This window comes from Ranitomeya variabilis, chromosome 4 (assembly GCF_051348905.1).
Source record: "Ranitomeya variabilis isolate aRanVar5 chromosome 4, aRanVar5.hap1, whole genome shotgun sequence".
NCBI lineage: Eukaryota > Metazoa > Chordata > Amphibia > Anura > Dendrobatidae > Ranitomeya > Ranitomeya variabilis.
Window position 1 is genome coordinate 387,389,881 of NC_135235.1, and position 13,619 is coordinate 387,403,499.

The 13,619-nt window shown below is 54.0% G+C and overlaps 1 long non-coding RNA gene across 1 annotated transcript; it reads right to left on the reverse strand.

Annotated features, from left to right (window-relative positions):
- Window positions 1-5,224: 5,224 nt before the first annotated feature.
- On the reverse strand, window positions 5,225-13,616 carry LOC143764853 (uncharacterized). The gene is made up of 2 exons (XR_013213284.1): window positions 13,486-13,616; window positions 5,225-6,442 (listed from the first exon to the last, which is right to left on the reverse strand). It is a non-coding gene; the product is annotated as an uncharacterized LOC143764853 (long non-coding RNA).
- Window positions 13,617-13,619: the final 3 nt, after the last annotated feature.

The window sequence follows — 13,619 nt, forward strand, 5'->3', positions numbered from 1 at the left end:
ATGCTGCGATTGTTCTCGTATGCTGATTTGGCATGAAAAAATAATCACAGATGTGATCTGCCCCATAGATTAACACTGGTCCGAGTGCCATGCGATGCTTTCTCACATAGCGCTCATCCGTATTCTACGCTAGTGTGACCCCGGCCTTAAACTTATGAAGCGACACAGACCACCTGCAGTTCAGCCACCATCAATATTTAAATTACAAGTTTTTCACCATCCCAAAAAATGCTAATTTTAACCTAGTTCCATAGGTTTCTTAAAGGGAACCTGTCACCAGGTTTTCCCCATATATAGTACCACCAGCACCTATATGCCCTTATACACACCCTTCTAGAGTGCTGTACCGTATATACTCGCGTATAAGCCGAAATTTTTTTGGGACAGAAAGAGACCCTCTCGGCTTATACTCGAGTCATTGTCGGCGGGGAAGCGGCGGCTGTCACATACTCACCTGCTCCTGGCACGGTCCCTGCATGTCCGATGGTCTCCGGGCAGCTCTTCTTGTGTTCAGCGGTCACGTGGTTCTGCTCAGCGGTCACGTGGTTCTGCTCATTAATGAATATGGACGCATAATGGTTAAGGCTATGTGCGCACGTTGCAGATTTGCTTGAGGAAATGTCTGCATGGTTAGTGCGTCTCTTAGCAGAAAACGCAGTGGAAATTCTGTACTTTTTTATGCGTTTCTGTAAATCGTGAGCGCTAAATAAAGATATATTAAAAAATAAATAAATAAAGGAATTTGATGCATTTCCTTATTCAAACTCTTCACGAGATACCCTCATTAATATTAACTAAAGACACACACACACCCATGTAGGAGCATTAACATAATTAACCTACATATGCTGTAAAAAAAACAACTAAGAAACCTGCGTGAAATGCAATAGGTTTATTTTTCAAAAAATAAAACCTGCATGGGCTCCCGCATAATTTTCATAACCAGCAGTGGGAAAGCTGACAGCTGATGTTACTATTCTGGAAAGGAGCCAATAACCATAAAGGTTCCCAGGCTATTAATATCAGCTCACAGCTGTTTGCTTAGCCTTTACTGGCTATTTTACAGGGGGACACAAAATATTGACATAAAATCCAACCAGCAAATGCTAGGCAGACAGCTGTAGGCTGATATTTATAGCCTGTGAAGAGGCCATGGATATTGGCAGCCCCACAGGCTAAAAACCATCAGCTCTCAGCCGTCACAGAAATGGCGCATCTTATAGATGTGCCAATTCTGGCACTTAGCCTCGCTCTTCCCACTTGCCCTGTAGCAGAGGGGTTCATAATTGTGCGGTTGATGTCACCTTTTTATTGTCAAGTAACATCAAGCCCACAGGTTAGTAATGGAGAGGCATCTATCAGACATCTCTCCATTACTAAGCTGGCCTAATGTCACCTTACAAATCAAAGGTGACATTAACCCCTTATTACCCCATATGCCACCGCTACAGGGCAGTGAGAAGACAGAGCCTGAGTGCCAGAATTGGCGCATCTTACAGATGCACCTTTTCTGGGGTGGCAATAACCATGGTCCCTCTCTAGGCTATAATATCTGTCCTCAGTCAATGGCTTTCCCTCTGTGGCACAGAAAATTGTGCGGGAGCCCACGCCAGTTTTTTTCAGTGAAAACATTATTAAATACATACAGGCCCCAAATTTTACACACACACACTACTAACCGTATTAGTCACTGACCTATATAAGTCTAACTGTTCTGCAATGGTTTACTGTATGTAAACCATGTCTCCTATCCTGTCAGCCTCTGCAATGATTTAACAGAAGCCGACAAATTAACTATCAGCTATTCCGCTGTCCGTGTGATATATTTATATATATATATATATATATATATATATATATATATATATATATATATACACATATACACACACACATACATACACACAGACAGTACAGACCAAATGTTTAGACACCTCATTTAAAGATTTTTCTGTATTTTCATGACTATGAAAACTGTACATTCACACTGAAGGCATCAAAACTATGTGGAATTATATACTTAATAAAAGTGTAAGGCAACTGAAAATATGTCTTATATTCTAGGTTTTTCAAAGTAGCCACCTTTTGCTTTGACGACTACTTTGCACTCTTGGCAGTCTCTTGATGAGCTTCAAGAGGTAGTCACTGGGAATGGTCTTCCAACAATCTTGAAGGAGTTCCCTGAGATGCTTAGCACTTGTTGGCCCTTTTTGCCTTCACTCTGCGGTCCAGCTCACCCCAAACCATCTCGATTGGGTTCAGGTCTGGTGACTGTGGAGGCCAGGTCATCTGGCGTAGCACCCTATCACTCTCCTTCTTGGTCAAATAGCCCTTACACAGCCTGGAGGTGTGCTTGGGGTCATTGTCCTGTTGAAAAATAAATGATGGTCCAACTAAAAGCAAACCGGATGGTATAGCATGTCGCTGCAAGATGCTGTGGTAGCCATGCTGGTTCAGTATGCCTTCAATTTTGAATAAATCCCCAACAGTGTCACCAGCAAAGCCCCCCACACCATCACACCTCCTCCTCCATGCTTCACGGTGGAAACCAGGCATTTAGAGTCCATCCGTTCACATTTTCTGTGTACAAAGACACGGTGGTTGGAACCAAAGATCTAAAATTTGGACTCATCTGACCAAAGCACAGGTTTCCACTGGTCTAATGTCCATTCCTTGCGTTATTTAGCCCAAACAAGTCTCTTCTGCTTGTTGCTTGTCCTTAGCAGTGGTTTCCTAGCAGCTATTTTACCATGAAGGCCTGCTGCACAAAGTCTCCTCTTAAGGGCTTGTTTCCATTTGCGAGAAACACGTCCGTATCTCGCATGTGGAAACCAAGCTGTAGCACCGGCACTCCAGAGCGGAGCGTGCGGCCGCATAGGAACACATGGAGCTGCACGCTCCGCTCCAAAGTGCCGGCGCCACAGCTTGGTTTCCACATGCGAGATACGGATGTTTCTCGAAAATGGAAACAAGCCCTAACAGTTGTTGTAGAGATGTGTCTGCTGCTAGAACTCTGTGTGGCATTGACCTGGTCTCTAATCTGAGCTGCTGTTAACCTGCGATTTCTGAAGCTGGTGACTCGGATAAACTTATCCTCAGAAGCAGAGGTGACTCTTGGTATTCCTTTCCCGGGGCGGTCCTCATGTGAGCCAGTTTCTTAGTAGCGCTTGGTGGTTTTTGCCACTGCACTTGGGGACACTTTCAGTTTTCCCAATTTTTCGGACTGACTGACTGACCTTCATTTCTTAAAGTAATGATGGCCACTCGTTTTTCTTTACTTAGAATTTGTATTCTGGCAGGAAAAAAGCAGCTAACAGTCTATTCAGTAGGACTATCAGCTGTGTATCCACCAGACTTCTGCACAACACAACTGATGGTCCCAAACCCATTTATAAGGCAAGAAATCCCACTTATTAAACCTGACAGGGCACACCTGTGAAGTGAAAATCTTTCCCAGTGACTACCTCTTGCAGCTCATCAAGAGAATGCCAAGAGTGTGAAAAGCAGTCATCAAAGAAAAAGGTGGCTACTTTGAAGAACCTAGAATATAAGACATAACAAAAAAGTGTGAAACAACTGAAATTAAGTATATAATTCCACATGTGTTAATTCATAGTTTTGGTGCCTTCAGTGTGAATGTACAATTTTCATAGTCATGAAAATACAGAAAAATCTTTAAATGAGAAGGTGTGTCCAAACTTGGTCTGTAGTGTATCTCTTTAGATTTTATATACACCTATACTGTGTGTATATGTCTATTCTATTGTAACCTGTCAGTGTGATTTTACTGTACACTGCACCTGAATTGTCGGGCCTTTCAAAGGACACCGTTGCGTATTTCTCGCAAGTCACACTGATGGCCCGTGTGGTGCGAGTTTTTCTTGCACAAATAGACTTTCATTGGCGAGTCTCGGCTGATATACGGTGCAAATCACAGCATACTGCAATTTCACTCGCACATATACGGCCGTGAAAAAAAAGTGATGGGAGATTAACATTGGTTCGAGTGCTATGCGATTTTTTTCTCGCATAGCACTCATCCGTATTCCTCTCTAGTGTGACTCCGGCCTTAAAGGGAAAATCATTAAAAATTTATATTTTTAAAATTTGTAAAATTTCTGATTTTTTACAAAATAAAGCAAAACATATCAACTCAAGTTTACCATTATCATAAAGTCTAATATAACACGAAAAAAAAATTAATCTCAAAATCAATGGGATGTTGAAGCATTCCAGAGTTATTACTATATAAAGTGACACTGGTCAGATTTAAAAAAATTGGCCCCGCCACAAAGGGGCTAAGAGCTTGTACATGTGAACACTGTTTCAAAGGTGGCTTACCTGTCTCAGGCAGGTTTCACACCAGCGTTCGGCAGCCTTCTTCCTCCATTAAGCCCCGCCCACTGCTGCGCCTCTTCCTTCAGCTCCGCCTAAGTCTGCATGCGTCCCCTATCTTTAACATTGGGTACGCAGGCATGCCTCATTTTGAAGATGCGCTGAGCTGCGTCGAACGCAACATGTTGCATTTTATTGCAGTCGGCGCAGCGTTAAAACAACGCATGCGGAGGCATCCGCTTGGCCTGCGTACCCAATATTAAAGATAGGGTATGCAGACGTAGGCGGAACTGAATGAAGAGTTGTGGCAGTGAGCAGGGCTTAGGCTACTTTCACACTAGTCCGTCGGTACGGGCCGTCGCAAACCGTCGGCCCGACGGACAGTGTGTTTTATGTAGAACAACGTGGGCAGCGGAGGCAGGTTTACAACGCATCCGTGGCCCATTGTGAGTTCCGGGGAGGAGGGGGCGGAGTTTCGGCCACGCATGCGCGGTCGAAAATGGCGGACTCGACGCACAAAAAAAAAGTTACATGGAACTTTTTTTGTGCCGACGGTCCGCCAAAACACGACGCATCTGTCGCATAGCGGATGCGACGTGTGGCAATCCGTCCCAATGTGTTGCTAATGAAAGTCTATGGAGAAAAAACGCATCATGCAGGCAACTTTGCAGGATGCATTTTTTCTCCAAAACGACGCATTGAGACGTACAGCAAGCGACGTTAGTGTGAAAGTAGCCTTAACGGAGGAAGAAGGCTGCCATCCGCAGCCCTGCCGAACGCTGGTGTGAAACCAGCCTAAGGCTGTTATTATAGCACCTTCCATGTGTTACACAGATACATCATGGGCTTGTCCTGCCCTACACATGAAATGAAAGGCTAAAATACAATGTGGAGACTTCATCAGAGCAATGTTTTATTTACATTCAGAACTGGTTTAAGAGGAACAAATGACCATTTCCCACAGAAATCTCAGACTTTTACTTATAGAAATACTGGATAAATATCATTTTACCATTAGATATAGAAACATTTCCAATTTTATAAAACTGCATTTTTTTGCATTGAATAACTTTATGCCTTTGCTTGTTTCATTTTATGCATTTCTAAAGTATTGTAAAACTGTAGTATGCTGTTGGTGCATGCGGGCTGGACTGTCGGTTTGGTATGTGGCTCTGTTCCCCCCAGGCCTGCCTCCGATGTCTGAGGTTTCGGTGTCCCAGACCAGAGATCATAATACCGGCCTTGAATTGTGAAGGACACGGCAGCCGACCCTGAGAAACATCCAAGGTGGGAACGCCCCATCATGTCGAAGGGAGTCTGCTAGATCCAGGCCTAGCAGACCAGTGCTGGTGGGTTCATGGATGCCAGGAGGGGGTTGGCCTAAAGGAAGGTCTCGTCTTTTCCTGGCGGGTCGGAGAGTTGTCCCGTCGGTTTTTTGGACAGAACATATCCAAAACGACCAAAATTGAACAGCAGATCTCTTGGGAGGCAGACTTTAGTCCTCTGTTGCAGAAGCGAAGTACTCTTAAACTGATAGGTGCAGAGTAGGACACACTAGAAAGTTGGCGTGCATGATTGTTCAGGGCACTGGCGGTGTGGACCGGCCACCAGAGAAGGCCTAGACCGAAGCCTGGATATTTTAAGAGCAGGGTCACAGGAGCCTCTGGAAAACATGGAGGCTGCATGAATAGGAAGGTTTCCCCAGGAGACGTCCATATTGCTCAGGGGCAAACTAGGACATACTTGTCCTGTCCTTTCCATTTTTTTTTTTTTTTTTAAAGTAGCCTCCTCACTGCCTGGTAGGATATATGTGTCCTGAAGATCACACATCATTCTTCACAGACCGATGATGAAGATGGGCATGGAATAACCTGGACGCAGACCTTTCGGCGGCTGGCACATAACGGATTCATCTTCCCTCCCTACTCTATCTGGCTCTGGGGGGGCCAGAGGGTAGGGGGATTCGTGGCATGGACCGTCCTCTGGGGAACCACAAACACTCTTGATGTGTTAGGGCCTTGCCTCGTAGACCACAGATGATACGGTAGTGACAATTCTAGGTGGGAGATTAGAGTGACAATTCCACTGTCGCCCTCAAAAGCCGTATCTGAAAAAAAAAGAAAAAGGAAAATCGTTAATAAAAAAACCCCCAAAACCTAAGTCAGAACTGGGCTGGGTGGTCCAGACCCATGTCTGCCTCCTACTGACATTAAGCTAAAAAGGATTAGCTTCGTGCCAGTTGGTGGTGTGGCCTACTCTACAGGGAAATACCTAAATTTTTTTTTTGCATAGCATAAGCAGCATACACTCATATTTTTTTTGTGTACCCCAAATGAAGCATTAGCCCCCCCCCCACATCAACCAGATGGCCACACAGCATAACCTCGCTCCCCCAGTCAGAAACCTCCACCTCACATTAACCAGCGGGCCACACAGCATAACCTCGCTCCCCCAGTCAGAAACATCCACCTCATATTAACCAGCGGACCCCACAGGATAAATCCAAAGCCCACCAGACATTCCCTCCCCTCAAGCGTAAATCCAAATATGACGCCCCCTGCCCCAACCATAAATCCCATCAGACACCCCCTCCAATCGAACGCCACCCCAGCTTAAACTCTCATCGGACGTCCAACCCCCACAAACCCCCATCGGACGTACAACCCCCACCGGACGCGGAACCCCCCACCCAGCAGAAACCCCCAGATGCAGACCCCCCACCCCGCACAAACCCCCATCACACGTGGACCCCCCCCCCACCCAGCACAATCCCCCATCGGACGTGGACCCCCCCACCCAGCACACACCCCCTTCGGACGTCCAACCTCCACAAACCCCCATCGGACGTCCAACACCCATCGGACGTGGACCCCCCCCCACCCAGCACACACCCCCTTCGATGTCCACCCCCCACCCAGCTTAAACCCTCTTCAGCCCCCCCCCCCAAATCCAACCCATAAGCAGGTCGCCCCCCAATAAAAGGGATCCCCCAGTAAGCAGCAGGTCACCCCCCAATAAAAGGGTTCCATCTGTAAGCAGCAGGTCATCCCCAAATCCCACCACGGGATCCCCCCAATAGCCAGCAGCAGGTCGCCTCCCCACATTCAACGACAAGCAGGTCGCCTCCCCACATTCAACGACAAGCAGGTCGCCTCCCCACATTCAACGACAAGCAGGTCGCCTCCCCACATTCAACGACAAGCAGGTCGCCTCCCCACATTCAACGACAAGCAGGTCGCCTCCCCACATTCAACGACAAGCAGGTCGCCTCCCCACATTCAACGACAAGCAGGTCGCCTCCCCACATTCAACGACAAGCAGGTCGCCTCCCCACATTCAACGACAAGCAGGTCGCCTCCCCACATTCAACGACAAGCAGGTCGCCTCCCCACAAGCAGGTCGCCTCCCCACAAGCAGGTCGCCCTCAAATCTCACCACAGGGGTCCCCCAAATAGCCTGCAGCAGGTCACCCCTCACATGCAGGTTGCCTCCCCACATCCCACCACAAGCAGGTCACCCCCACATCCCACCACAGGGGTCCCCCAATAGCTTGCAGCAGGTCTCCCCCCACATCCACCACAAGGGTCCCCCCCAATAGACAGCAGGTCACGCCCTCCCAAAACCCGACCACAAGCATGTCGCCCTCAAACCCCACCACCAGGGTCTCCCCAATAGCCAGCAGCAGGTCGCCCCCACTAAAAGGGGTCCACCCCGTAAACAGCACGTCACCTCCAAACCCCACCACAGGGGTCCCCCTCAATAGCCAGCAGGTCACCCCCAAACCCCACCACAGGGGCCCATCAATAGCCATCAGCAGGTCACCCCTCCACAAGCAGGTCGCCCCCACTAAAAGGGGTCCCGCAACAAGCAGGTCGCCTCCCCAAACCCAACCATAAGCAGGTCACCCTCACTAAAAGGGGTCCCCCGCACGCAGGTCGCCCCCAAATCACACCACAGGGGTCCCACCATAGGGGTCACCCCAATAGCCAGCAGCAGGTCTCCCACCCCAAACAAGTCACCCCATAAGCAGGTCACCCCTAAATCCCACCACAGGGGTCCCCCCAATTGCCAGCAGCAGGTCCCCCCCCCACAAGCAGGTCACCCCCCACTAAAATGGGTCACCCCCGATAGCATGCAGCAGGTCGCCCCCCCACAAGCAGGTCAGGGGTCCCCCAATAGCCTGCAGCCCCCCTCACACAAGCAGGTCGCCTACCACAGAAGTCCACCACAACAGCCAGCAGAAGTCCCCCCCCCCCCCCCCACAAGATCCCACAATAGCCAGCAGCAGCGGAACCTCCCAAAATCCCACCGCAGGGGTCCCCCACAATAGCCAGCAGCAGCGGAGCCTCCCAAAATCCCACCGCAGGGGTCCCCCACAATAGCCAGCAGCAGCGGAGCCTCCCAAAATCCCACCGCAGGGGTCCCCCACAATAGCCAGCAGCAGCGGAGCCTCCCAAAATCCCACCGCAGGGGTCCCCCACAATAGCCAGCAGCAGCGGAGCCTCCCAAAATCCCACCGCAGGGGTCCCCCACAATAGCCAGCAGCAGCGGAGCCCACCAAAACCCCACCACAGGGGTCCCCCACAATAGCCAGCAGCAGCGGAGCCCCCCAAAACCACACAGCAGCGGTCCCCCACAATAGCCAGCAGCAGCGGAGCCCCCCCAAAATCCCACCGCAGGGGTCCCCCACAATAGCCAGCAGCAGCGGAGCCCACCAAAATCCCACCACAGGGGTCCCCCACAATAGCCAGCAGCAGCAGAGCCCCCCAAAATCCTACCGCAGGGGTCCCCCACAATAGCCAGCAGCAGCGGAGGCCCCCCACAATAGCCAGCAGCAGCAGAGCCCCCCCACAATAGCCAGCAGCAGCGGAGCCCCCCAAAATCCCACCGCAGGGATCCCCCACAATAGCCAGCAGCAGCGGAGCCCCCCAAAATCCTACCACAGCGGTCCCCCACAATAGCCAGCAGCAGTGGAGCCCACCAAAATCCCACCACAGGGGTCCCCCACAATAGCCAGCAGCAGCGGAGCCCACCAAAACCCCACCACAGGGGTCCCCCACAATAGCCAGCAGCAGCGGAGCCCCCCAAAACCACACCGCAGCAGTCCCCCACAATAGCCAGCAGCAGCGGAGCCCACCAAAATCCCACCACAGGGGTCCCCCACAATAGCCAGCAGCAGCGGAGCCCACCAAAACCCCACCACAGGGGTCCCCCACAATAGCCAGCAGCAGCGGAGCCCCCCAAAACCACACTGCAGCGGTCCCCCACAATAGCCAGCAGCAGCGGAGCCCCCCAAAATCCCACCGCAGGGGTCCCCCACAATAGCCAGCAGCAGCAGAGCCCCCCAAAATCCTACTGCAGGGGTCCCCCACAATAGCCAGCAGCAGCGGAGGCCCCCCACAATAGCCAGCAGCAGCGGAGCCCCCCAAAATCCCACCGCAGGGATCCCCCACAATAGCCAGCAGCAGCGGAGCCCCCCAAAATCCTACCACAGCGGTCCCCCACAATAGCCAGCAGCAGCGGAGCCCACCAAAATCCCACCACAGGGGTCCCCCACAATAGCCAGCAGCAGCGGAGCCTACCAAAACCCCACCACAGGGGTCCCCCACAATAGCCAGCAGCAGCGGAGCCCCCCAAAACCACACCACAGCGGTCCCCCACAATAGCCAGCAGCAGCGGAGCCCCCCAAAATCCCACCATAGGGGTCCCCCACAATAGCCAGCAGCAGCGGAGCCCACCAAAATCCTACTACAGGGGTCCCCCACAATAGCCAGCAGCAGCGGAGGCCCCCACAATAGCCAGCAGCAGCAGAGCACCCCAAAATCCCACCGCAGGGATCCCCCACAATAGCCAGCAGCAGCGGAGCCCCCCAAAATCCTACCACAGCGGTCCCCCACAATAGCCAGCAGCAGCGGAGCCCACCAAAATCCCACCACAGGGGTCCCCCACAATAGCCAGCAGCAGCGGAGCCCACCAAAACCCCACCACAGGGGTCCCCCACAATAGCCAGCAGCAGCAGAGCCCCCCAAAATCCTACCACAGCGGTCCCCCACAATAGCCAGCAGCAGCAGAGCCCCCCCAAATCCTACTGCAGGGGTCCCCCACAATAGCCAGCAGCAGCGGAGGCCCCCCACAATAGCCAGCAGCAGCGGAGCACCCAAAATCCCACCGCAGGGATCCCCCACAATAGCCAGCAGCAGCAGAGCCCCCCAAAATCCTACTGCAGGGGTCCCCCACAATAGCCAGCAGCAGCGGAGCCCCCCAAAATCCCACCGCAGGGATCCCCCACAATAGCCAGCAGCAGCGGAGCCCACCAAAATCCCACCACAGGGATCCCCCACAATAGCCAGCAGCAGCGGAGCCCACCAAAACCGCAGCGGTCCCCCACAATAGCCAGCAGCAGCGGAGCCCCCCAAAACCACACCGCAGCGGTCCCCCACAATAGCCAGCAGCAGTGGAGCCCCCCAAAATCCCACCGCAGGGATCCCCCACAATAGCCAGCAGCAGCAGAGCCCCCCAAAATCCTACCACAGCGGCCCCCCACAATAGCCAGCAGCAGCGGAGCCCACCAAAATCCCACCACAGGGGTCCCCCACAATAGCCAGCAGCAGCGGAGCCCACCAAAACCCCACCACAGGGGTCCCCCACAATAGCCAGCAGCAGCGGAGCCCCCCAAAATCCCACCATAGGGGTCCCCCACAATAGCCAGCAGCAGCGGAGCCCTCCAAAATCCTACTACAGGGGTCCCCCACAATAGCCAGCAGCAGCGGAGGCCCCCCACAATAGCCAGCAGCAGCGGAGCCCCCCAAAATCCCACCGCAGGGATCCCCCACAATAGCCAGCAGCAGCGGAGCCCACCAAAACCCCACCACAGGGGTCACCCACAATAGCCAGCAGCAGCGGAGCCCCCCAAAATCCCACCGCAGGGATCCCCCACAATAGCCAGCAGCAGCAGAGCCCCCCAAAATCCTACTGCAGGGGTCCCCCACAATAGCCAGCAGCAGCGGAGGCCCCCCACAATAGCCAGCAGCAGCGGAGCCCCCCAAAATCCCACCGCAGGGATCCCCCACAATAGCCAGCAGCAGCGGAGCCCCCCAAAATCCTACCACAGCGGTCCCCCACAATAGCCAGCAGCAGCGGAGCCCACCAAAATCCCACCACAGGGGTCCCCCACAATAGCCAGCAGCAGCGGAGCCTACCAAAACCCCACCACAGGGGTCCCCCACAATAGCCAGCAGCAGCGGAGCCCCCCAAAACCACACCACAGCGGTCCCCCACAATAGCCAGCAGCAGCGGAGCCCCCCAAAATCCCACCATAGGGGTCCCCCACAATAGCCAGCAGCAGCGGAGCCCCCCAAAACCGCAGCGGTCCCCCACAATAGCCAGCAGCAGCGGAGCCCCCCAAAACCGCAGCGGTCCCCCACAATAGCCAGCAGCAGCGGAGCCCCCCAAAACCACACCGCAGCGGTCCCCCACAATAGCCAGCAGCAGTGGAGCCCCCCAAAATCCCACCGCAGGGATCCCCCACAATAGCCAGCAGCAGCGGAGCCCACCAAAATCCTACCACAGCGGCCCCCCACAATAGCCAGCAGCAGCGGAGCCCACCAAAATCCCACCACAGGGGTCCCCCACAATAGCCAGCAGCAGCGGAGCCCACCAAAACCCCACCACAGGGGTCCCCCACAATAGCCAGCAGCAGCGGAGCCCCCCAAAATCCCACCATAGGGGTCCCCCACAATAGCCAGCAGCAGCGGAGCCCTCCAAAATCCTACTACAGGGGTCCCCCACAATAGCCAGCAGCAGCGGAGGCCCCCCACAATAGCCAGCAGCAGCGGAGCACCCCAAAATCCTACCACAGCGGTCCCCCACAATAGCCAGCAGCAGCGGAGCCCACCAAAACCCCACCACAGGGGTCACCCACAATAGCCAGCAGCAGCGGAGCCCCCCAAAATCCCACCGCAGGGATCCCCCACAATAGCCAGCAGCAGCGGAGCCCACCAAAATCCCACCACAGGGATCCCCCACAATAGCCAGCAGCAGCGGAGCCCACCAAAACCCCACCACAGGGGTCCCCCACAATAGCCAGCAGCAGCAGAGCCCCCCAAAATCCTACTGCAGGGGTCCCCCACAATAGCCAGCAGCAGCGGAGGCCCCCCACAATAGCCAGCAGCAGCGGAGCCCCCCAAAATCCCACCGCAGGGATCCCCCACAATAGCCAGCAGCAGCGGAGCCCCCCAAAATCCTACCACAGCGGTCCCCCACAATAGCCAGCAGCAGCGGAGCCCACCAAAACCCCACCACAGGGGTCCCCCACAATAGCCAGCAGCAGCGGAGCCCCCCAAAACCACACCACAGCGGTCCCCCACAATAGCCAGCAGCAGCGGAGCCCCCCAAAATCCCACCATAGGGGTCCCCCACAATAGCCAGCAGCAGCGGAGCCCCCCAAAACCGCAGCGGTCCCCCACAATAGCCAGCAGCAGCGGAGCCCCCCAAAACCGCAGCGGTCCCCCACAATAGCCAGCAGCAGCGGAGCCCCCCAAAACCACACCGCAGCGGTCCCCCACAATAGCCAGCAGCAGTGGAGCCCCCCAAAATCCCACCGCAGGGATCCCCCACAATAGCCAGCAGCAGCGGAGCCCACCAAAATCCTACCACAGCGGCCCCCCACAATAGCCAGCAGCAGCGGAGCCCACCAAAATCCCACCACAGGGGTCCCCCACAATAGCCAGCAGCAGCGGAGCCCACCAAAACCCCACCACAGGGGTCCCCCACAATAGCCAGCAGCAGCGGAGCCCCCCAAAATCCCACCATAGGGGTCCCCCACAATAGCCAGCAGCAGCGGAGCCCTCCAAAATCCTACTACAGGGGTCCCCCACAATAGCCAGCAGCAGCGGAGGCCCCCCACAATAGCCAGCAGCAGCGGAGCACCCCAAAATCCTACCACAGCGGTCCCCCACAATAGCCAGCAGCAGCGGAGCCCCCCAAAATCCCACCACAGGGGTCACCCACAATAGCAAGCAGCAGCGGAGCCCCCCAAAATCCCACCACGGGTCACTCCCAACACAGACAAGTAGGTCGACCACCACAGGGCCTCCCCCCAATAGCGAATAGCGAGCGGCAAGTAGCATTTTTCACCCTGAAACCACTGACCTCCATGGCGTCCACAAGCTGTCATGCTGCAGTGCTTTCCTTTGCCGCCTTGGAGAACACGCCCCCTCTCGATAGGACACGCCCCCGGAAATGACGTCACACCTGGAAGGAGCCCATACACTCTAGCATTTACC